A 26253-nucleotide genomic window follows, 5' to 3' on the forward strand; every position below is an offset into this window, starting at 1 on the left:
CAAACCAAATAATCCTGAGTAGAGATAGGCATGGGACGTGGTGGCGCAAAAGGGACGTGGTGGCGCTGTGGGCTAAACCGCAGAAGCCTGTGCTGCAGGGTCAAAAGACCAAGCAGTCGTAAGATCAAATCCACATGATGGAGTGAGCTCCCGTCGCTTGTCCCAGCTCCCGCCAACCTAGCGGTTTGAAAGCATGCAAATGCAAGTAGATAAATAGGGACCACCTTGGTGGGAAGGTAACAGCGTTCTGTGTCTAAGTCGCACTGGCCATGTGACCACGGAAGATTGTCTTCAGACAAAACGCTGGCTCTATGGCTTGGAAACGGGGATGAGCACCACCCCCTAGAGTCGAACACGACTGGACAAAAATTGTCAAGGGGAACCTTTACCTTTACCTTAGAGATAGGCATGAACAGAACTACGAACTGAAAAAAAAAAACATGAACTAAACTTTTTTTTCTATCCGGCACTTCATTTTGCTTTGGCAAAATGGATGCCCTGCCCCTTCCCTTTGCCCCCCATCACCCCCCTACCTGGTCTTGATGCTGCCGCCTCCTCTTCCTTCTCTGCAACCACCAACTTCAGAGGCAGCAGCCTGGCTTCCCTTTCAGGAGCTGGGCCTGATGCCTCTGCACATGCACACACCTATCAACCCCCCCCCCATTTGGTATTTTTCTGGTGCATTTGTTTGTTTGTTTAGTTGTTTAGTTGTGTCTGACTCTTCGTGACCCCATGGACCAGAGCACGCCAGGCCCTCCTGTCTTCCACTGCCTCCCGGAGTTGGGTCAAATTCATGTTGGTAGCTTCGGTGACACTGTCCAACCATCTCATCCTCTGTCGTCCCCTTCTCCTCTTGCCCTCACACTTTACCAGCATCAGCGTCTTTTCTTTTCTTTTTAAAGTATTTATTTAAGGACAGGGTAGGGAATACAAATGGTAAGGGGAAATAGGGAAGAGGGGGAAAGGGTTAAGGGGATAGGAGAACACAGAGTATACCATCATCCAATCAATTCATATTACAATAACAGAGCAACTTTTTGCTTTTTCACAGTTTGATTACTCTCCTGCTTTCATCTTATCATTTAATTTTAGTTTAATTCTATGTTACTCCAACACTATCTGGTAACTTCAGCCATTTACACAATACATCCCATCATTCAGTTTCTTTTTGAATTGACCAGTCTTTCAGCCCATCTGACAGAATATCCATTTTTGTCACTTCCCATATTTTCACAATAAGATTCTCTTGTTTCAGTATCTTTGTTTTCTTGAGATTTTTAATATAATGCTTTCTTAATTTTGGAAGCTGCATAGGTCACTGAATAACTCTCTATGCCATCTATTTTACCTGATGTTGGTTCTAAAGTTTGTGCAGCTTCATTTAAGTTTTGTTTGGCATCTAATGACCCCTCTTTCATCACTTTCATCAGATCTTCTATTTTGCTGAGATCTTCATTCACTTCCTGAAATCCTGTTATTATTGTCTTTTGCATAGTGATCTGCCATTCCTTTTCTATTTCTTGTACCACTGTTCCAGAACTTCGGGATTGAACAGACCAAGTCTCCATTTGTTGTCTTAAATTTTTAGAGGCCATCTCAGGCTTTCCAATGAATGGGGTTTGTATAGATAATACTATGCCCTTAACCACAATGATTGCCCCTTATATATCCTTCAACAGTTTTCACAATTTTATCAACAATCCAAACCCCTAATCATAAACCTCCCCTTAGATCTCCCTCCAATCTTTATCCAGACATTATAATATAAAAATCAACTTTTAACCCAGCAAATTCAAAATCAAATAGAACAGTGGCACAATTATTTCTTCTTCCCCCAAGTTTAGTAAGCTTCTATTATCAGTCTCACACGCAGCCCGGCAAACAAAACAACAATCACAGAGTCTCAAACTGTCCAGTAGTTGTCCTTGAAGCCCTTCTTATGATCTTTCCATTAACCCCTTGATGCTCCTCAGTCCAGTCGACCACGTCAGCTCCTTCTTTCTTCTCCAGAAAACAACCAGATTCTGTTATTAACAGTTCACAGAGTCCAGGAAAAGGCAAAGAGAAACATGTCCCAGCCAAACTGCATTCATGAAACTCAAGTCTCTTAAGTCCTGTCCGATGGTATTAGAACCGTCTGGGATTCTTTTCCAGAAACATAAGATTTATTTTTCCGTCTCACTCTCTCGGCTTTGAAACCAGCCTGCTATATTAAGAGTTCACTTGGGGAGGAGAGTTAGTTTCGCTTTTGAAGCAGACTGATAAGATAGGCTCGCCGCTGCTTTTCTTCTTTCAGCCAAATATTTTTCATTCTTATTTTCAGCTTAATGGGGCTGTTTCATAAATCAAAAGCTTCAGCTTACTTAGTTGTTATATATTTTAAGCTTATATTGGTTGTTCTCCTCTCCCTCGATAAAGGGTTACTCACAGCTCCATGCCAAATATGACTCCCGCTCCGATCTGTGCTGGGTAATTTCTTCAGAGGGAAGAAGTCTGGGTTTCTTCCCATTCCCATTCTTCTCCTTCTGCTGCTCACCATCTGCTTCAGAGGGACTTCTCCTAGACTCTCCTTCGATTCCCATTTCAAAAGGGGGACCCCGGACCGGACGGTTCCAGTTTTTCCAGAGAGAGTTCTTCTCTGGAGCTACTGGCAGCACTGCAACAAAGCCCCGCCTCCCCAACATCAGTGTCTTTTCCAGAGAGTCTTCTCTTCTCATTAGATGGCCAAAGTATTGGAGCCTCAGCTTCAGGATCTGTCCTTCCAGTGAGCACTCAGGGTTGATTTCCTTTAGAATGGATAGGTTTGTTCTCCTTGCAGTCCAGGGGACTCTCCAGAGTCTCCTCCAGCACCACAATTCAAAGGCATCAATTCTTCGGCGGTCAGCTTTCGTTATCGTCCAGCTCTCACTTCCGTACATCACTACAGGGAAAACCATAGCTTTGACTATTCGGACTTTTGTTGGCAAGGTGATGTCTCTGCTTTTTAAGATGCTGTCCAGGTTTGTCATCGCTTTCCTCCCAAGAAGCTGCCCATCTCTAATCTTTAGCTCCATCTCTAATCCTAAACTCCACCTATAATAATTACATTTAAGGGTTCTCTCATTTGAGCTTTTTTAAAAAAAAGAAGTAAAATTGTTTTCTGTCAAACCCAGTAAGAATTATTCAAAAATGTTGAAATAATATTTATACTACACATAGAACCCAGATCCTATGTGTAGTATAAATATTCTTTCAACATTTTTGAATGCCGAAATATAATTCCATGCAATTCTTACTAACCATGGGAAATTTGATGGTGCACACTGGACAACTTCATCACTATCATAGCTAGGCAAATGTGTCTCTTCCCCCTCTGAACTTTTGACACCTTAGACTTATTCAGTCATCTGCTCTCCCCTGTGTGGGCTTCCTCTCTTTCTTTGTTTTACATTTCTGAAAGGCCTGCTGAAGTTCCTTGATGCTTCCTTCTTGTGCATGGATGGAGCCCTTTTATTTGCATAAGGCTGGCACTGGAAGAACGTGTGTGCTCCATATCAGCGCTGTGAAACCTCTGGCACTTCAGATGTTTTTAAATACACATTCCATTAGCCCCACCCACCATGGCCATTGGTAAAGAACTAGAGGAGTCATAGTCCAAAACATCTGGAGGGCCAAAGGTTGTCCAGCCCTGCTACATATGATTATATTTCTTAACGACATGCATCAGGTATGAAGGCTGCAGATGTGGGTAGCTTTCTCTCCATATATTTCCAGGGCACATAAATGGGAGCATGCTCAGTACATTTCCATTTTTATGCATTTTAATGAAAAAACATACACATGTGCACATTTTTCAGTACATTACTCCATTACTGTTGTGAGCCATGCCTTTTTTTATTTTTGTATTTGAACCTCAGCATAAATTGTCAGTGGTACTGACAGATACTACATCACTCTTTCTGAACTACCTTACATTATAATCAATAAGTTACAGAAAGTTACAGAATAAGGTGCTATTGTTCTTTAATGCAAATAAGTATGAGTCCACATCTCTAATTATTTTTAATACTGTAGCATATACAACACTGGAATTCAATTGTCTGCTACATTTAATTTTTTTTTCTTAAACCATGTCTATTGAGTATACTTTGTACTCCATTGTTTTATTCATACAGAAACTATAGAAAGGATTTAATGCAAAGGGTTTTAAATTGTCTTTATCCCTGGACTACATTTAGCAGTTTTGCCTTTTGCCTTTTCTCTTTAGAACAAAAGGCAGGAACCTGAAGAGGCCATGTGACATTTGAGACCTTAGCTGCGATGCAAACAATAAACCTACTAGTACTCATCACAAAATCTCAGAACCATCCAACTTCTTTTTGCTTTCCTTCCCTTTTCGGTTTTTCACTCTGCAACATTGCTGAGCATTATTGTGTGCTACTCTTCTCTTTTAATCTTTTCTCCTTTTCCTCTTGCCTGTGAAAAGCTGAGTGGGTGATGACGGAGCTGCATGCTTTAGAGAACAGTTGACCTCCATCCTTGGCAACCGGCTGGAAGGAAAGATTGAAAGGACCCCCCTGATGGTGAAATGAGACACTACAGAGGGACCCCTGGACTTCATTATGTAAGAGGTTGACACATGCCGTCTTATAGCATGAATTTAAGGAAGCAAAAATAATTATTCCTCCTTAAAGCCTGTTTGAGAAATTCATCTAGAAAGAGCTTGCTGCTTTTTCTCATTCAAAAATTCAAATAATTACTATACTCTTGGATTACAGCATTCCTAACAGTATTGCATCAGGGAATATCAGGGGTAGAGTAAATATCTGAATAACTGAATAGGTCCTGATATGTGTGTGTGTGTGTTTTGTTCTTTTAGGCAGCATCTCTAACTCTTTCTTATATATCTCTCTCTACTTATGTCATTCATTTATTTGTGTCAGCCTTGTGTTGTTTGGACACAGATGCAGTACTAGTATCATGGCAGCAAGGCTGAAGCATCCATGTTCCAGCTTGAAATATGAAATTTTGTAACTTTTACCATTCTTATTTTCTTTGGCAAGCAGAGCAGTCATGTTAGCCCATGAAATGGCTCTAGACAGCTCAGCGCAGAAGGTACACTGCACAGACCAAGTGCAACATATCAGAAGTTGTAATCAGAAGGGCAGCTGTGACCATGGACAGAACTCTATCCCAAATATAGTGTTTCTCCAACTCATATGTCTTCTACATCTAAAGCAGCATGGTATAATAGAAGGAATCCTTTCATAGAAAAACCCAAGATATCTAAATTCATAATGTCTTCCCTCTACCCTTACTATTTTATACATGTGGCTAGAAACAAAGAGGAATATCTATTGACTATCTAATTTTCAAAGTTGTTCAAACAAGCTTTTATAATATCAGTATAAAAGGTTTTCTGTGATAGAGTTCCTGTGGAGAATTTGCATTGCTGTTTGATTCCTTGTTTGTTTGTTTATTTTAGTACTATAAGCTTTGGAAGAGTCCCTGAACATATGTTGTTGAGCATATCAGAAAAGTTACAAATAAATAATTCATTACACTGATTATGTGTAATTGCTACAGTAGCAACCTTGCTCATTTTCCATAATTTAAAATTTGCTTGATTTGGATTGTGATTAGTCTTCTGGACATAAACATGTTCTTCATTTGCAAGTCATCTTTCTCCAACATGAAAAACTGCCTGAATCATTTTATGAAAATTAATGCAATTTCAAATCAAATGATGGGTTATCTGTAATGTTTAGCTTGGCTCCAAACCCTAGACACTGGTAGGAGATGCAAGCCTGCTTAAAGAACACATTTTCACCTGTGAAAACCAATTTAAACCTTTTATTCTTCACAAGGGTCCAGATAAATGTGCAACAAAACTCAGCATTTCATGAACTGGCAGTTTGATGAATCCTTTCATTAAACTGCCCCTGTTCCATTAAAGATCCGTTTCTTTCCCAATTGGTTGTTGTAGTTTTTTCAGGCTGTTTGGCTGTGTTCTGGAGGTTTTTCTGCCTAATGTTTTGCCAGTCTCTGTGGCTAGCATCTTCAGAAATGAACCCAGACAAGACGGAGGTCTTGCGGGTGGGCAGCCCCAATGTCAGTGGTTCTGGGAATTCCCTCTCTTTTGGGGGGGTTGACTCTCACCACAAAGAATTTGGTTTGCAGTCTGGGGGTCCATCTTGACCCAGTGCTTACCATGGAGACCCAGGTAGCGTCCATGGTTTGGTCCGCCCACTTACATCTTCGGTGGATCGCCCAACTGTGTCCCTATCTAGACGCAGGGGCGCTCACCACGCTGGTCCATGCACTTTTAACCTCAAGATTAGACTACTGTAACACTATCTATGTGGGGCTTCCTTTGAGACTGATGTGGAAGCTCCATATGGTCCAGAACATGGCAGCCAGGCTATTAACAAGGGTGAAAAGATTTCACCCTATTTTCCCCACCCTGGAACCTTACACTGATTACCTATCCACTTCCACATCGATTTCAAGGTGTTAACTATTATATATAAAGCTCTAAACAGTTTAGGCTCTCGATACCTGGCAGAGCACCTTCTTCCACCTAGTTCTACCTATATCACCTGTTCGAGTCATGCCGGGTGGCTGAGGGGCCTTAACGCCAAGAGAGGTCTGAAGGGGAAAAAACTAAAAATTGGGCCTTCACAGCAGTAGCCCCTCACCTCTGGAACAACTTACCTGCAGAGATCTGCCTGGCCCACTCCCTGAGGGCCTTCAAGAACAATCTGAAGACAGGCAGGCCTTCCCTATAGGCCTTCCCTATACAGGCAGGCCTTCCCTATAGCCATCACCTAGCCTATTTCTTTTCTTTTTTCCTCTCTTTCTTTTTCCATCTGGGATTGTGTGATTAATTTGGATTTTAACTTTAGTTTATTTTTTATGCTTTATGAAAACCACCCAGAGTAGACACATTCTAGATGGGCAGTATATAAGTTTAATAAATCAATACAATTCAGATGACAGGAGTTTGTCAGTGTTCTGGTGTAATGTGTGGGATAGTTGAGTATTTGTAGCTGTGGGATCAGTTTTTTGTCCTTTTCAGGAGATTGGGTATTTATGGTGATCAGCGCGTTTTTTGTTTTGCTTTGTTTTATTATGGGTGTATTGGTGCGATAAGGGGGGAGAGATTATCTGTCACTGTGATTGATGGGTGTCGTTAGTTAGTCTTTTGTGTGCACTGATCACCAGTCCTTGTGACTGCGTAGAGTTCATTGACCTTTTTGCAGGCTGTATTTTTCAGTGCTGGGAGCTAGGCTTTGTTGAGTTTTAGACTTTCTTCTTTTTTGTTGAAGCTGCGCTGATGTTTGGGGATTTCAGTGGTTCCCTGTGTAGTCTAACATAATGATTGCTGGTGTTGTCCAGTACATCTGTGTTTCCTAATTCTTATCCTACATGTTGCACAAGACTAGCAACAATAGACAGAGATGTGCATCTCTTTCCCCATTAACTGATGCATTGCATACATGCATTTGTGACAATTCTATATGCAAATGTTCCTTTCTGGACTGAAAGTTTGGCTAGTGATACACTTAATCATTGCTTGATATTTCATTTCAAGATGTCAATACAGCTAGCACCAGCAATGGGTAAAGTGCTGATCCGACCAATAGATGAAGAGATGCTTGGAAGGCTGACTTGTCCTGTAAGGTCCTTTATTTAATACTGTATCAGGCATTTGAAAGCTTGTTGTTTATATAGTGGCTACAGAAGTACTGGGTACATTCTCAAATACATTAGCTAAATGTGCAGTTTTGCAAATGGAATAGTTTTTGGAAGTTAATTGACATAACTTAAGGACAGCTCAGTGGTTTAGGTATCTGTTATGGAGGTTGACAGTTCGATTCCCCAATGTGCTTCCATGACAAGGGCTGAACATGATGCTCCATAAGGTCCCTCCCAGCTCTGCAATTCTAAGATGATGATTTGTTATTGTAAATCTCTTTAGGCCTTATTTAATGCACCCTGAGTCATGGAAGTTGGCATACAATCCTATGGAGATTTCTTAGTGTACAGGAGTTTGCTTCCAAAAGGTACACCATTTGCATAACTCTGTAACAGGATTGCAGTCGTTGTCTTTGTATACTGTAATCCAGTGCTCATCACGTTGGGAATGTGCCCTATTGAAGGCAGCAGGAATTACCTCTAATGAGCTGACTGGACAGTACAGAGCCAATGGTCTGGGGTTCAAATCCCCATTGTGCCTCCAAGGAGAGTAACCAGCTGGTGTTTCTTTGAGCAACCCACACTGGTCTAGAGCACCATCAGAAGAGAATGGTAAACCACTTCGGAGTACTGTATAACTAGGATTCCCCAACAAGGGTCTCCATAGGTCAGAATGCACTTTGCAGCACATATTTATACTTAATAAAATGTGTAGGACTGCACTGAATTGGGGCTGTTTTTAATGTCTAGAAGCAAAAATGAGATAATCCTTTGACCAAAGATCCAATGCAAAAGCTTTATTTGTTTATCCACTTTTTAAAAATTCTTGTTAACTCTATATTAGTGTGAGAAAAAGTTTAAAAATTAAAAACTGGCCAGGCAGGGGACTGATTAAATTAATATGTATACTGCATTATAATTTTGAAAGAAAGGGAAAAGTTACTGCTGGGAATATTACCAAATGATCTTTTGAATCTCAGAGTAAATTGATATTATTCAACCTTTTTTTCCTTTATCACTCTTAGACACAATCAATTAGAGGAGTCCCTTGACATAGAATTGGTTTAAAGAAGATTTGAGAACATGTTGTGATATGAGCTGCATTAGCATAACTCACTTTTGTGAATGCTCAAATCACAATTTTGGCACTCAAACTTTTAGAACATTACCAAAATATGGATAATTTTTAAAATACAAGCCACGTCATTTCAACTCCATAAATATTTGGTATTTTAGACAGAGGTATAGCTGTAAAACAGCAACTTCCTTCTTGTCTAAGAATCTAGATGGAAAGTTTGATAGAAAATTTAAAACTTACAAGTAAATAAAAATTGTTTTTCCTAGGCAAACAATTGAAGCCATACAAAATCCATGCTTTTCTTCTGATCTGTAGGTCTATTCTAAAATAACCTCCTTTCCTAAATTCTTTGGCAACAGAGGAAAAGATCTTTTCTTTTAAAAAAAATCAGATCAGTTTACTTACATAACTGTAAACCATCCTGGGTAATGTACTATGCATTACATACTGCGTACTTCATCTCTCTCTCTCTTTCCTTCTTTCTTTCCCCATGTTAAATTCCAATCTTATCCACCTTTTGAAACAATGGTGAAAATTCCCACTGATGGACAGATTTTTCAGTACACTGAATAGATTGCATTATTATAGATGGTATTCCCAAGATGTCCGTAAATGCTTTTACTGTGCAGCATGCCTCCCATATAGTATTGTATCAAGTTTTATTCATATTAAATGCTGAACATGTGCTTGTTTTCCATTAAGGCTATTTTTGAACAAAGAATATGTGATATAAATTGAATCAGCCCTTTATGATTTCCTCTTTTAACCTTATTTAAAAAGTCATTTAAAATCAATATGAACTTGAACTTTTTAAAAAGGAAAAAAAGTATTTTTAAAAGGGAGAGTTTTTTTTTTGTATCATTTGTCCATTTCTCCAGCTTTTACCTAGCATCGTTACAAAGGATCAATTTCATCAACATCTTGCTAAAAACAGATATTCTGTCAGACAATGTAAAATGTAAGTTAGAAGTGTTGGTCTTTCACACTTCTAATTTTCAGTAAAGTAATGTAAAAACTGAATGAGGTGAGAGATGCTTTTTCTGTATTAGGACAATATCTGATACTACAATCCATTCTTTTAGCTAGATCATACACAGATTTGCTCAGAAACCTAAAGCATCTGGAGATATTTCCGGTAACTGAAATCTGGCAATCCCTCGGGCAAACATTAAATCAGAAAGACAGTGTTTTAAATCCATTTTGCCATTTAGATACATACACTCCACTGCTGTCTGGCAAACCTGGTGTTCTAGAATTGTAATATTCAGACCAGACTTGGGCTAGTCAGCTTAAATTTCCTGATGTGGGTTTCCATTTGATTGTGACTATCACACTCACTCAGAGATCGTATCACAAAGCAGCCGTTGGGGACTCTGCTGTCTGTTGCGTTATAATTTGGATGGATATTTACAGCCACACTGGATTGAAAAGTTTTGGGGATGATTTTAGTGGTTTTGATTGTTTGGGGTTTTTTAAATTGAAAATGTGATTGTGACTTTATTATAATTGATTGTATCAAGTGTTTTTCCAGAGGAACTGTGAAGACAGTGCATTAAACATACAAATAAAGGTCTGATAAATGATGCATCCAATTCATCTGTAGATTAATGTTGTGTCTCAATAGAAACAAGTGATAAAATCCACAGATTTGTTCCCAATTTCTTTTCAATGTAAGCACTGTACACTAAAGACTTTAAAAAGTATCTCCCTCCTGATGAATTACTATGTGCGGTTTTGTTTGCAATATTGCATGTCCATTTTGACTGTATCAGTTTCATTCTTTGGGTTTGTTCAGAAAGCTACTTCTGGATCTGTCTGAAGTTTCTGTGCTTTCAGCTCATTAAATGGAAAGCTACAGAAAATGACCCAGTTTAGTGTTATAGTAGGGCACATCCATGCTTTCAAAGGATTCCTGAAACCAAATCTATTTTACATTTGGTTTGGGAATAAAAAGAAACACACACCCGTTAATTTCAGATGAAACATCCCCTCTTCCTCACCTGTCTGGTTTAAATGCACAAAGCTTGCATATGGGGATACCTTTGTTTCAGACATCTGTTGTGAGATTAAAAATCAGATTTTAATTTCTGGCATGCTATTGATGTTAGAGAAAAAATATAGGATAGAAAGCATTATTAGCTATCTGCTAGTTGACAAGAGGGCAGGATTAGGTTTCTTTAAGGGAATTACACTTTTGATGACCCCAGTACATATAAAACATGTTAGCTAATGGGGGTGTGGAGGGGGCAGATTTAAGTGTTTGATCAGGAAATCCTGCATGAGCGTATTGATATTAGATGGAAATTTGATTAGTAACCTTAGTGACAAGGGGATCAGATCCACTCTCAACATACAATCAGATCTGGCAGAACATTTTTTTCTTTTCTGCCTCTTTGAAGGAAAGAAACATTTGTACAGAATCAAGACAGCGTATTGGATAATTTAAAAAGTTGTCACATATCGAAACCTGAAAATCACCTTTTTAATTATTTCTGCTTGGAAATGTGTTTGCAGTTAGTTTGATTTAAAACATATACTCATATATTTAATCAGAAAAAATTCAGCACAACATAAAAGACATTACTGTTCAAGGAGAGGCATTTTCTTTGCCTGAAGGAATAGCTAATCTTTTAAGTTTTTTTTTATTCATAATACAGTTAGAAATGGACAGGACAAAAAAGGTCTGTTCGAACACTATTTGCTCTATGAAAAGTTACTATTTTGTCTGCTAGAGTGGTTCATTTCCATTAAAACAGTAGATGGAAGAATTGCTTCAGGTTTTGAAAATGCTGTTTATTTTCTTAGCTGGTTAAGAAATGGTATCACAGTTTAACTAATGTGCTAAGCATAAATATCGCCCTGTTTTGATAGTTAGGCTGTTTTATTTGTATTTAATTTGGAGGGAAGCTGAAATTAACTGTAACCATCACTAAGGCCTCCACAGTTTGTTTTGATGAGAAGTGTGTATTTAAAACAAGCCTGTCAGCTTGCAAAAATATATCTGCTGGTTTTAATGCCTGGGAATTCATTTCTACTCCTCTCTGAATTGGCACTATGACTCACTGGCACAGTGCAAACATGTTATATGCATATTGCACACATAATTTTTCCGTGTATAAGACACCCCTGTGTATAAGATGCCCCCCCTTTTCTAATCCAAAATTAAGAAATCTAAGTGGGGCTTAGCAAGTGTAGGGGGAAAGGGATCAAACCACTGAAGGATCACTTTTATCCCTGCTTTTCCCTCCACTTTTTTTGTTCTCTCCTCAGCTTAGTTCCATGTATAAGACGACCCTCAATTTTTATTCTAAAGATTTTAGACAAAAGTATAGTCTTATACATGGAAAAATACAGTATTTGTCTAGGTGGTAGTGCAGAAAATCCTCATCATTACACTCTTGTGCATGCAGATGCATGCATGTGCACACACATGCACACACACACACACACAATCATTCTGTAGTTATTCTGCATGGGCCCACCACCCGTAAATACCAAAAGGGTTACACCCTCTAGTTTCTTAAATTTGGCTTTGTAATCTCAGGGAATGGAAAGCTGCCAAGCAGGCAATGTTACCTGGTGACATTAGATGTTTTGGGCGGCAAGTGCCATAAATCTCCAACCAGGTCCTTTTTAAGCGGTTGAGGGGCCTAGAACTCAATATTCATTTGAGGCCACTCCTTGCTGCCTCCTCAAGCCACACTGGTGTCAATCTAATTTTTTTTAGCTTGGTAAAAAGTAAAAACACATATAATGCTCTTTTTAAAGCTATATTTTATACCAGAATGTTAGGATATTATGACTAAAGCTAAAGAAAATATTTACATACAATACCAAGCTAACAGCAACATGTCATCAAGTTTTACATATGGCTCTTCTTTCCAGCATTTTCTAGGTAATGAGCAGTCAGACGTGCCTTACCATTCCCTTCTTTTGGGAGTGAATTGGGATTGTACAGCTTCCCCAAGGCTACACAAACTGACTCTTTTCCCATGAAGCACAGAGAGGATTCAAACTCCCAGCCTTACAGCTCTTCAGCCAAATATTTAATTCACTGAGCTGTCTAGGCAACTAATTTTTTTAAAAAAACTGTTCCAGAGTATTTTAGATGCTGTTATGATTTCCTTCTGACATTTCATGTCAGCAAATTCAGAGATAAATTATCAAATGACAGTTCTCTCAGAAGATCCCATTCTGTGCATAGAACACATAATGAAAACAGCCTTGATTGTACCATTTTGGAAAGTAACTTACTTTCAATGAAGGGCAATTTGGAGACTGCTTTTCCTCTTTCACAATTTGAATTTGTCAGGCTTAGTTAAAGACAGAGAGTACAGTAATTGTAACATTTAGAAAAATTTCAACCAGGTATTTATCATAAATTACCTTCGAACTACTTGTGCAGCAATCTCAGTTCCGTCATCACATCTCCAAACATTTTGGTATTATGCCCCCTCTTTGGACTTTTGAGAAAACTTACCTCTCCTTGACCATCAATTCCAGTCCCCCAGAATTTTAAATCTATAACTTTGAACTAACAATAAATACAAATAGCTTAGTAAAAAGGATTTTGAATTAAAAATATGCACAAATATATTTTTTCTTGACTACAATTTACAGCTCATTTGGTGCAATCTTTGCATGCAAATGAATACTGACCTGCAGGATGTTTCTCTTGGGGTTTTTAATATTTACACAGGGGCAGTTTAAGGAATTATGCAGAGGATGCCATGAATAAATGGACCATATCTTGCTGGGGACAGTTTTGACCTGAATTGGAAGCTCAAGATCTGACACTGTGGAAGATCTGTAACATCCTTTCCTAATGAAATTTTGGGGAGGCAGATCATTTAAGTTGACTCCAGTCCAAAGTTTTACGGAAACCAGTGAATATCTGGTTGGATGATACCTCTAGTCTAAAGGAACCACCTTGGCTACTTAAGGTACTAGTGCTTGCCTTTAAAGACTTAAATGACTTGGAGTGCAAACATCTGAATGAACATCTTCTCCATACCATCTTCCCCAGGCACTATTATTGTCAATAGAAGCCCTTCTTCCTCTTCCATCTACAGGAGAAGAACTTTATCCAGGTACAATAGAGAGGATAACATTTTTGTGGTGATGTCTTCATTTTGAAATTTCCTCCCTAGGAATTTCCTGCACAGGTATTTTATACTCCTTTCAGCACAAAGTTAATAACACTTTATTTGCCCAGATATTTAAAATGATTGTAGTTTCTGTGGGTTGAATAGTGTTCTCCCTCTCAATTCTATTCTACTGTTCTTTTGTAGTTTTAGGTTGTTTTAACATTTGTTTAATCTCTTTTACTTAATATTTGTTGTTTTAATTGTGTACTGATTTCAGTTTCTTATGTACACAACTCTGAAATTCATTTTTGGGTAAAGTTGTGATTTATAGATCTTTAGAATTAAGTAAAATAAACAGACATGGGAAACTTTTTTTAAAGGACTACAACTTTCAAAGTAATATAACAACAGTTATATTCCCATCTCTGAAAATAAACATATATCCAGTTAAATGGCCTGCACATGTACAGCTCAGTTTCTTCTTCTTAAGGTGCCATTTTATATAATAAGTCACTGCTCCATAGTCTTAGTCTGGAAATGGGACATCTCATCTGCACAATCGTCAAATCACCAACCTGTCCTGGCCCCCACCAGCTAGCCTGCTGACCTAAATGCATTAGAGGACTTCATGCTATTAGCAGTGTTAAGGTGAGATTCAACAGCCAATCCAGTCAATTTCTGCATGTAGGCTTACCCTGTACCTCAGAAACAAAAACTTCTTGGACCAGTTGTTCAGAAAACACAGCAAATCTTATCCAGTTTTTGATGCTGGATACATATGATTCTTGGGAGCAATTTCCTCATCCACACCCCCAGGATCCAGATAGTCAAAATCTCTGCATAGATGACCAGATGAAAGAGGGAAACCATCTGACCAGCTATAGACCAGTGCTGACAGATAGCAAGCATTCATTATCAAGGGCGGATCTACTATGTAACGAATGAAGCTTAAGGGCCCTTAATCCTATAGGGGTCCTGGAATCAACTTTAGTCCAAATTTTTTTTAAAAAAAATGTGTTGATTTTTTATGGAACAAACTCATTGAACAGTGGTTACCTGGACCTCATTGCTGGTTGCATAGGGCCCCAATTCAAGCTTCAGGACCCCCAAAATGTAGATTTGTTACTGTTCATTATTGTTTTATCTGATGATCTAGTCACTCCTGATATGTCTAGTGATATCTCAGGGGCTGGTAAGCAACATGGCTGGGCTTATGTCTTGCCTACCAGTTTTCAGTTTGTCACGTGTTCAGTTAAGAACCCTCTCTAGTGCTATGAAATATCTAACTATAGCACTGACAATTCAGACAAGCAACATTGGTATTTGAAGAGGTGATAGATGTACTTCTGGTAAGAAGTTAAATCAGGCAAAATTAGCACTGCAGAAGTGTCGGCTAAATATTTTGGGCTCTTAAAATGAGTATATTCAAAGTGACTGCATGGTTGTAATCTTATTACTCTTTTAGTATACTTGATGTGTGATCACACTGAATGCAGTTTTTAAGAGCCAATGCTGAGTAGTAGTTAGATTACTAATTACTAGATGAAACTCTTCGGCTTACATTTAGAAGCTGACAAAATGTTAGTTCTCCAGGAACTGGATGAATCAGGTGTTTGCAGACTTAGAAATTAAGCAAGCAAACAAAACAAAGCAAGCTAATCTATAATTTTCAAAGGAGGGAGTATTTTAGTCTGTTTCAGTACATATAAACCTGGTACAAGGACAAACACATATTTCTACAATTAATCAAAAAGGTGTCAAGAAAAGCTATATTTTTAAAAAAAAATGAGGGGGACTTTTAAATTAAGAGAACCCTGCCTCTATGTGCAGAACTAACAATCTTGTGTAATTTGACCCTATATTTTCAGTTTTCACAATGGAATAATCACTATTATACTTAAAACCTACATTGTCAGTATAAACAAGTGTAAATATATTGCATTACTAATCTAGCACGACATTATAATAACCTTGGAATTAGATTTAGATTGGATATAAAAATACAGTGATGCTTCGACTTACGAATGTCCTGACATACAGCCATTTCGAGTTACAACCAGCTCTGGCTGCAAAATTTTGCTTCAATCTGTGGCTGGAGCTTCGAGTTACAACCAAAAATAGGCAGGGAAAAAAGGCGGGGAATTCAAACAGCTAACCATTGGTGACGGAGAGGCTGCTTCTTTGTAGCTCTTTCGCACCAGGAGTTAGAGTGAGTGCAATCAGAGGAGGCTTCGGACTGCCTGGTAAGGTACCGTACTTTTTAAAAACTGTTCTGGGTGGGTTTGCAGCGTGACTTTGGCCTGGGTGTTGGGATTATGTTTCTATGCTGTGATGGGTTTGTTTGCTTTTTGGTCTTTTTTTCTTGCAGGTTTGTTTGCTTTTTGGTCTCTCCCCCCCCCCATTTCTGATGGGTCTTGCAGGGTTTGTTTGCTTTTTGGTGTTTTTTTTCACCCGTTCCTGATGGGTCTTGTGGGGTTTGTTTGCCTTTGGGGGTTTCCCCCCCTGTTTCCGATGGGTCTTGCATGGTTTGTTTGCTTTCTGCTTTGCCTTTTTTGCATTTCTGATGGGTCTTGCACAATTTGTTTGCATCTCTTTTTTTTCCCCTTCAGCCGGAACAGATTAATCGTGTTTCCAATGGGTCTTGCAGTGTTTTTGTTTGTTTGTTTGGTTAGTTATTTTTTTCTTTGGCCGGAACAAATTAATTGCATTTCAATGCATTCCTATGGGAAATGGTGCTTTGACTTACAACCATTTCGAGTTATGATCGGAGTTCTGGAACCAATTAAGTTTGTAAATTGAGGCACCACTGTATATTCAAGGAAGAGAGCTCTCTCTATATATGCATAAAGATGGGTTTTCTTGAACATAGCTTGACAACTGAAAAACTAGTTAGCATGTCAGAGTCATCTTCCTTTTCAGCATTAGCCAGATCAATTGTCTCACAAACGACCCGTAGAATGAAGAAGTACCTGTTGATCTGTCAATATCTTCTATCTTGTGACAGGATGAAATTTCCCGTGCACTCCATGATGGAATGTACGGGAAACACACACACACACACACACACACACACACACACACATACACACACATATATATGGCTTTTTAAATTGTTTTGCATATTGAATGTCATTGTTCTTAAGTTATTTTTATTGTTTTATATGATTATTACTGTTTTTATGTTTTGTTTTGTATGTTTTGTACACTGCCTTAATCAGTTTCAGTAAAGTATTATAGAAATGCTTTAAATAATAAACACACTGATGTGAAAAGCTCAGATCTCAATCCCAGTGTCGGCTTATTCCCATATTGGTAAGAGAAATTAAGAAATAGTTAAGTCTTGGGATGTGAATAATTCTTGCAAAATTATTTCCTCTTGCCAAGACTGTAAAGAAATTCCCTGCCTGTAGAAGATGTTTGACTTCCGGTATGAGAATGAAATTTGCATAATTTGCTCAAGATGTCTATGAACAAAACTAGTGTTTTTCCCCTCTGTGAAGCAAAATACAAACACATACATGCACCAAGCAAAAAACAAAACAAAAAAACAACTGTCAAATTAATCAAAAAGGTGTGAATAAGCACTCTAGTGCTTTCCATTTTTAGACGTCCTTGCAACAAAGCATCTGCTAGCACGATTTTATGCAAATAGTGTAATTTTGTACAAGTGTGCAGTTTGAGCAAAAATGTCCTTACAAGCGCAAGAGCATTCACTGAAAATGTTTTTCAGTCTCATAGATTGCCATGAAAAAATATTGTGTTTCTCATTATTGTGTGCAAATATGGGATGAAGGAGAGTTTAATCACTGCGTTACAGTTGAGTCTCGTGGTGCAATGGTTCAGCTATAGTACTGCAGCCAAAGCTCTGCTCATGACCCAAGTTTAATCCCAGGTAGCTGATTCACTCAACCTTCCATCCTTCTGAGATCAGTAAATCAGTAATATCCAGCTTGCTGGGAGGTGGGCAATATCTAGCCTGAATAATGAAATTGTAAACTGCCAAGGGAGTTTTTAAACTCTGTGAGGAGGTATATAGGCAGCCCACTTTGCTTTTTGCTTTATAACCCTGCCACAACCATATCACTGTAAAAGTTTCAGGGGAATCTGATAATCTTTATACGGCAAAAGTATAAAGGGGGAATCTCAGCATATTTGTCCCCACAGTATGTATACTTTTTTTAAAATTTAACAATTTGTTAAATATTACATTATCTTGCTCAGAAAAAAATTGTAAGACTTGTTGAACAGGCTCTATTGTCATGAGTAAATATTTATGGCCTGCTGTGAACTTCAGTAGATGAACGTCATTGTCTAGTATCTTGAGTTTTTGAAAGGATTTCTACAGATTATTTCACACCACCATTACTAACAATTTGATAGGTACAGTGGTCAAGAAATGTTCAGGGAAGGCAGGGAAAATACAGTCCAGGCAGTACAGTGGACCCTTGACTTACAGAATTAATCCATATTGGAAGGCGGTTCTCAAGTCAAAAAGTCTATAGGTCAAGTCTCCATTGACCTACAGTGCATTGAAAACCGATTAATCCCATAACAGGCCGTTTTTGTTCCATTTTGGTTTTTTCTGGTCTGTAAGTCAATTCTCAGGCTGCAAGTCAAACCTAAATTTTGCGGCCAGAGAAGTCTATAACTCAAAAAGTCTGTAAGTCAAGCCGTCTGTAAGTCAAGGGTTCACTGTACTGACTCCGTGCAAAAATAAGGTTAATTATCGATTGATGTAGCCACTGTGACTATCTTGCCATGTTTTTCAGTTGCCCCTTGAATCACAATGCACTTGCTTCAAGTTGGATAAATACCCAACTAAAAGTGATAATTGTAAAATCCTCACATTTCATTTGGCTGGTAAGTTCCAAAGAAGTAGCTGCATTAGTCTGTCTCAGCATGTTGGCAACATTAAGAGCTGGAAATATGTGTTGGTAGAAGCCCCAGTAAGATCTGCGCATGTTTGGCATCAGGCAGCATCAACTGGCACAAAGGGAGGCATGAAGAAACACTCCTTCAGAATGAACTGTAAGTTAGACTAAGTTACATAGTTATACTGTGAAAATAGAGAAGTTTTTATTAAACTGCATCTGTAATGTGCAATTGGTTATATGCTTTACATATTAAATAAATAAACACATATATAAATAAATAACATTTCAAGCAACTCAATCTGTGTAATGAGTTACTGCTGAGTTCTAAAATGCCGTTCCATTTGATTCTAATCAGGTTGTAACTCGATGGATGCTAATTCTCAGTCTCAGCCTTAAAACTCTTTGTTTCTCTCCTGTTTTTGTCTTCTTCCAAACTAGAAAACCAAATCTGATAAGAGGAGACATTTGTGATGCATGAATTTCAGCAAGCTTGAATAAAATTCAGCTCCAGATGCATGCTTGAGTGACTGTCGTCATGGGCCTGAAGGAGAATGGCTACTGGGTGTGGTTGGAACGAAGACCTTTGTTGGGAATGGTGGTAATAGAGTTTGTATCCCAAATAGATCCTTGTCAGTGATCTCTTTAATGGCGACCCTCCCATTCAATTACTCACTCAGAGGAGTTGCCTTACTCTGCTGAAATGGGCAAGAACTTGGATATTAGATGGTGTGCACCTCTTTTTCCAAATAATCAACTTTGTGGCATTTAATGCTAATGACTCTGCAGGGTATGGAATCCTAGAAGGTTATTGATTCTCACAACACCTAGCTTTGTGGAGATGTAGTGTTCCCCATCCCAAAATATTCTTAAGCCTTCATTATCAGCTTGATATCTTTTCATTACACGTGCAAGTTTCTATGTGCTGTATGTGTTTTCCGCTGCTATTAGTGCACCAAATTCCCTCTTTAAAAATAAAGCCTTCAGAAGTTATTAAAAACCTGTTATTCTTAGCATACAAGACTTTTTAGCTGTTAAAATGTATACAATCATTGTGCTACTTGATGTCAAAATATTTAGAAGTTAAATTTCCTTTATTAGTTAGCCTTCTTTCTCTTTCCTTTAATATACCACTGTCTTAATTGCAACAAGATTATTATGGAATGACAAAGCAGCACAAAGAAGAAAAGGAAAACCTCCAATGAGATTATAAAGGCCAACAGCTAACCAGGAAAATGAAACTTTTTATTTAACACCATCCAATGATGTCACCAGTTTGAGGTTTCCCTGGGACTTTATTAAAATGTTTGTGACAGAGCCAATGTAAACCATCTTAAATCTAACACAGAGCTGAAAAGAACTGATTTTAGGGAATGTGAAGATATGGATCATTGGGTCTGTCGAAGCAGCATCTTGAGCCAATTATTGGTGTCATCTTGAGCCAATTTAATCAATCCAAGCAAGACTCAAGGGAAGGAGGAGGAGGGTTATAAGTGTTGGTCAAACATTCAGCTCAGATGTAGCCAGTGTCCATAAAGTTGATGTGTCCTCTATAAATAGTTGTTTTGCTGCATCTTTTAATTAAAGGACTGTTACTACTTCAGCTGCTCCTGCACATGATGACTTCCAGAGATTTTTTTTACACACACACACACACACACACACACACACACACAGAGAGAGAGAGAGAGAGAGAGAGAGAGAGAGAGAGAGAGAGAGAGTTTGCAGTGCCATATTCTTACATTTCTATACCTTTAACCTTGATGTCTTGTTTTATAGAAAGCATTTGACTTTGGCACCCAAGTTCTAAACACACCTACCTGAAATATTATGTCTCTATCAGGGCCACTAAGATGGTATATGGCACATGAAAAACGAAACAGTAAAAGCTTTAAGGGAAAATAAAAGCACTAAAACAGTACATTTTTAAAACAGTGATATTACTAACAAAGCAGTTTGAAAGGACAGACTGAGCGATGCATCTCTTTCGACAGGTGGAGGGTGGGGGATATTTGCATATCGCTGCAGAGGACATTCTGCAGCTTCTCATTGTTCATGCCATCATTGTTAAGGTATGCTTTGTTTTTTGATTATTTATATGTTTTATTTGTCATTATCCTCTTTGGTGGTGTGAGGAACAAATGTTTCTTAGAATTTTAATATTGAACAAAAAAATAATCAGAACTTTCAGTCAAAACATTTCAAATGGAATGATCAGCCTCAGCACTCAAAGGCTGCATGTTAAAACATGCCATCATTCAATCATCCAAATTAAAGTTTATGGCAGCAGATCTTTGCATGAGTCCATACGTGAAGAAAGTGTAGTGTGGGATGTGTTGTCTCCAATGCAAATAATCAGTCAATGGGCATCAGGTTTTTAAAGAAGGGTTTGAGTTGCTTATTTGGTTTCTCACATAAGATGAGACATACATTTTTGAAATATAAAATTATTGATTTCATATGTGGGCAATTCAGCCCAGTAGAACTTGTTTCACTGATGCATCATATTATTGTTTAGCATATTAAATATTATTGATGGTGCTATACGTTCACTACACAAATGAGACGTGATTCTATTAATCCCTGCACATCTAGAGGCTAGAAAAGTTATCATTTTGGACTACTGTTCCAAGAATGCCCCAACCAGCATTGCCAAAAATAACTTTACTGAGCCCTGGAGAGGCATTGTCCAATTGCAGTTATGATAAAATAAAATGAACCCTGGACTGCCTATAGCTATAGGAGGAAAAAAAATCCCATTGGGTGTTTATATCATTAGTAATTACTTACATATTTATTTTAAAATGATTTTTGCACAATACTGTAACCTCCACCATGATGACCTGTGCATAATTAGAGATGTAAAACCTACAAAAATTTCCATTTTTAACAGAAAAAGATATTGAACTTTACAGAAATATTGCATTTCTAATTATGCACAGGTCATCATGGTGAAATTTGCAGTATTATGCACAAATCTCCTGAGGAGTCCCGGTGAACTTCTGCTGGACTGTGCCTCTTAAGTGCAAACAAATGCAATGCTTCCTTTCAGGGACACCTATTTCTGTTTTGGTGGTTTGCTCTAAGCCTCATGGATGTTTGGGGTATCAAACATTGTCAAAGGAATCTGCTGGGCTGAATAAAATGAATTTGCAGGCCTTGTGGGCCCAGCATTCAATATATGTAGCTACACCCTTATTCAATAAATACTGGATGCATTTACATTTAAGAAACTGTCATATGCTAAGAGTTAGATTGTTGGTCCATCTATCCCAGTACTGTCAACTCTGATTGCCAACAGCTGTTCAAGATTTCTGTCAGACATCTTTCCTACTCTTTATGGACAGCCATGGTATTCCTTGGTGGTCTTTCATCCAGGTACTGAAAATATCTGATCTGGTATGTCCAAGGCAGCATTCAGTGGAGTTGAATGGATGCAACTCAGCTTACTCAACTCAGGAAAGATGGATGTCTTTGCAGGGGGGAGGACCAGAGAGAGGCAGAAAAGGACCTCCTCAGGTTTCGTAGACTGAGTTGTATGTGCCCTGACCTATGATGACCTTCAGCCTAGACTGACACTGGTAGGGGCGCTGATGTCACTTCCTTTCCTTCTCAGGTTTTTCTCTGCAGCATTACTTGTCAAAGAGAGATCTTGTCTTTGCTCCCAAGAAGCAGCGGGCAATCACCCCATATCTCTCTGCATCTTCACTTTATGAGGATTCCTATTATTTCTCCTAACTCAATGTATTTCTGTAATAAATGCTAGTTTTCTTATTTTCCTCGAAGACTGGATCCTTTTTTTTTCTCCCCAAAGGGAGATGTGTGGTTTTTTTAACCATTCTTATTTCCTGGGCTTGGTCCATAGTTGACATAGTGGTTGCTTGCTCGGCTAACAGTATTACTGACTACTAACTGGAGTGTATGTTTACATATTCAGTCAGCCACATAGAGACTAATACAATAGCCTTATTCAGTTATTCCCATTGCACTGCACAGTTACCTTTGCTTTAGCAGGAGGGAGGGGATGACTTGATTTAGTTCCCTCTGCAAGTCTTCATCAATTCTTCTGCAGCACTCCACTCCTACATGTTAGCAGTCGAATGTCTAAAACAGTATGCCTTCATTACTCAAATAGGTGCCTCGAACAATTTAAAAACCCTTATTTTCGTTCTAGGTGTTTGGCTGAATGTCTGAACACAATACTGAATGTATTATAGAACTAATACAAGATATTCCAGCTGAATGTCTGAACACAATTCTGATACTGAATTTTATAACTGTTTTAAAATTAGAACTGTGAAAATTTATTCCAGGAAATGTGTGTGTGTGTGTGAGAGAGAGAGAGATTGTGGTGTAAATACAAATGAATGTTTTATTACACAAATCACAGAAGAAGCACTTTTTTCTACACAAATGGCAGAAGAAGCACTTATTAATATGCTAAACAAATATGCTGTTGCACTGAATAAATATAAAATGGTTTTCTAAATCATTCCACATATATAGAACTAGGTAACGTTTGACTGGATAATTTCTCCATTTTATTGAATGGGACTGAGATCACTGTTTATTTGGCTACATTTCAGGGCCAGAAGAGTGAGTAGTTCATAGCAATTTTTAATTTCATATATAAACAAGGTATCAACATTCTGATTACTCTGTGGTGGGTTTTCCCCCAGTGAAAACTGACAAAAATTAAATAAAACAATTAGAGAATAGGGAATGTAATACAAGACACCAAAAAGTTGATATTCCAGAATTACTTCTGCAATTCTGAAGAGCTGAACTGTATATTTTCTCAGTTTTGAAAGTTAAACTCATCTGACACTCCACTAATCAGATTATTTTTCAGTAGCAAACACTATTTTTAAAATTCCAAAAACAAGATATATTAGCTTCCAGTGGAACTTCATGCTTAGCAGCTTTTTCAGAACTAAGAACACAACAGATCTGTACAACATAACAGTTAAAAAAGTCTACCACAATGTTTATAAAATCATCTTACATAATTTATTACAACAACATGATTACCGTTTTCTTTTCATGCTTAGCAACATATTTACAGTCATTTAACTTCAGCTAGAATCTGCTGGCATGGGATCTGTAATTTATTATTTGCAGTAAAAGATCAGGCTCAGAGTTTAAATGTCCCTAGTTGAAAGTTTATACCAGTCAGTATAGAAAATTATTCTCTATGCCTAGGTTGAAGTACATTACTTCTTTATTGAATTAATTATGATAAGGATCATAACTTTAAACTAGGGGTGAGGTGCTGGCTTTCTACTAGGATTGCTTGAAGCAATTTTCATCTGAACATTTTTCTGGGGTTATTGAGTCTGGCAGGTCTGAACTTTATGAGAGAGTAACTCACTCCATAACTTAAAAGGGGTTGGACATTGATCCAGGCAAAGGTTTACCATATCCCATGTCTCTAGCCAGAAAAATTTGCACTGCATACTGAACAAATAACTGCAGAACCAAATGAAATACATCACAAAGGGAGGGAGGGTTTTTTCATTTCTTTTTTTAAAAAGCTGGCCCTTTCCCAGGGAGATTGATCAGAAAGCTGTTTTAATGTGACTGAACTATTTTTCCCTTCTTCTTTGTTCACCATGACGAGTGGCCAAGCAGAATTCTAAAAACACTATAAAGCAAGAGAAACATGCCCTACATGTGTGAGCAAAACAAGATATAAAAGCTTGAAAACAATTACTGGCTTATCTAAGGTGGCCATAGGTGCTGCTTTACAGGCCACTTTTAGAAGGTGTCCTCTGTTTGAAGGACTGTCTAGTCATGTTGAAGGATAAAGAAACCTAACAAGGAAGAATAGAGGTCTTGAATTTGTCTATCAATGATTAACCATCTAAGCAACATTAGGCTTAGGAGGCAAATCTATGTCTCCTTTTCCCCTATAAAATCAAGGGAACATGCTTTGCAACCAATCAAGCTAACTACAGCTTCTTTCTCCCATTTGTCTATGGTTTTTTTCAAGGTGAATATGCTTGCATTTCTATCTAATTTATTGAAATCATTCTGGCATCTGCTGCTTACATATTAATTAGCATTTTTTATAATGTGGAAGTGACCACCCAAAAGTAAGACCTGCTGAACCTATTGCGATATACTTCCAAGTAAATGCATGCACAGAAATTGTAGAGGAGGTACCACAGATAATGCTGGATTAATTATTAGACTGGTGCATAGCTTGAGAAGGAGCACAATGCTACAATATGTCGGTCTGCTTATAGCATTTCCATGAATGAAGGCATTCTTGTTCATGTTCTTGCTTTGGTATTCCACACAGGGCCTCTCAGCCACATAATGGCCTTACACTACCCACCCTGGTTTTCTGCTTTCTTAATAGGCTATTGTGGTTGGTGTTCATGGCAGCAAAGACACATGGGTTAAATGTCATTCTGGCTTTAAAAGCTCTGTGCTGTGTAGTATTCCATCATCAGCTTTATACTCTTGGTTGTAGAAATGGGACTGAAGTGTATGCACCCATTTACAGATGAATTAATGTAATCCTTTGTAATCCTTGTGGTAGTTGGAGTAACAAATATGATTTTGTTCATTTGGATGGCATAGACACCAATTCACAAGTAGCACTCACATTAGTTTTACCCATGCCAGAAAAGATGTAAGGCCCTAGTAGCAGCTGCATGACTAGTGATTTGTGAAGTGAGTATGAAGGCATCTCTATATACAGAATAGATCTATGCTCATGGACAGTTCTTCATGGCTTGGGCTATGAGGACCATTCAAGGGTATTCCATATCTCAGGAGTACCAGCATCAATCAGCTTTGGGTCAAGACAAAGTAGGCTCAACAAAAAAGATACAGGCAGATCCTTTCATTTTTCTACCATACTTTCTGCCCCCCCTAAATGGACAATGCAGATAGAGAATATAACAGAGGGTAAGTGTAAAAAATATATTAAAGGAAATGCACTTTCCCTGTGATTGGCCCACTTTTCCTTCTGCAATGTAAGCATTAAGTATTGTGAGAAGCAGACTTGGATATTAAGCCTTTATTTGCTTTCCAATGCAGTATAAGACTCAGGGTGAGGGAGTGCACATAGTATGACAAGCCACTTCAGGAAGCAACAGTTCTTTTTATTTATTTATTTATTTATTTATTCATTCATTCATTCATTCATTCATTCATTCATTCATTCATTTAATTTTTATAACATATCAGCTCATGGGCTTGCTGGAACCATCTAATTGGTTTCCAGAAGTAAAATAAACATACAAAGAACAGCCAAATTTCACTCAAACAAAAAAAAAATGAAATAAGAGATATCAGTATAACAAAACAACACATCTAAATATCAGAATGGAATCAATGGACAAGATAAAGGATATAGAGCATAACTGTCAAAATAAGACTGAATGGTCCACAATTATAAGGGGAGAATATCCTGAAATGGCTCATTGAAAAGCAAGTTTTTTATGTGCTTCCTGAATATTAGGAGGGAAGGGTTCCTGGTGCACCTCCAAAGATAGAGTATTCCATAATGCTAACCACAGCATTTGAT

General features: G+C 38.0%; 1 long non-coding RNA gene across 1 annotated transcript in view; it reads right to left on the reverse strand.

Moving 5' to 3' along the window:
* Positions 1–683: 683 nt before the first annotated feature.
* The window catches only part of LOC140705515 (uncharacterized), a 29209-nt gene continuing 3639 nt past the window's right edge, over positions 684–26253 (reverse strand). The window contains exon 2 of the long non-coding RNA XR_012084911.2: positions 684–26253. This is a non-coding gene — a long non-coding RNA (uncharacterized LOC140705515).

This window comes from Pogona vitticeps, chromosome 3 (assembly GCF_051106095.1).
Source record: "Pogona vitticeps strain Pit_001003342236 chromosome 3, PviZW2.1, whole genome shotgun sequence".
NCBI classification, from domain to species: Eukaryota; Metazoa; Chordata; class Lepidosauria; order Squamata; family Agamidae; genus Pogona; species Pogona vitticeps.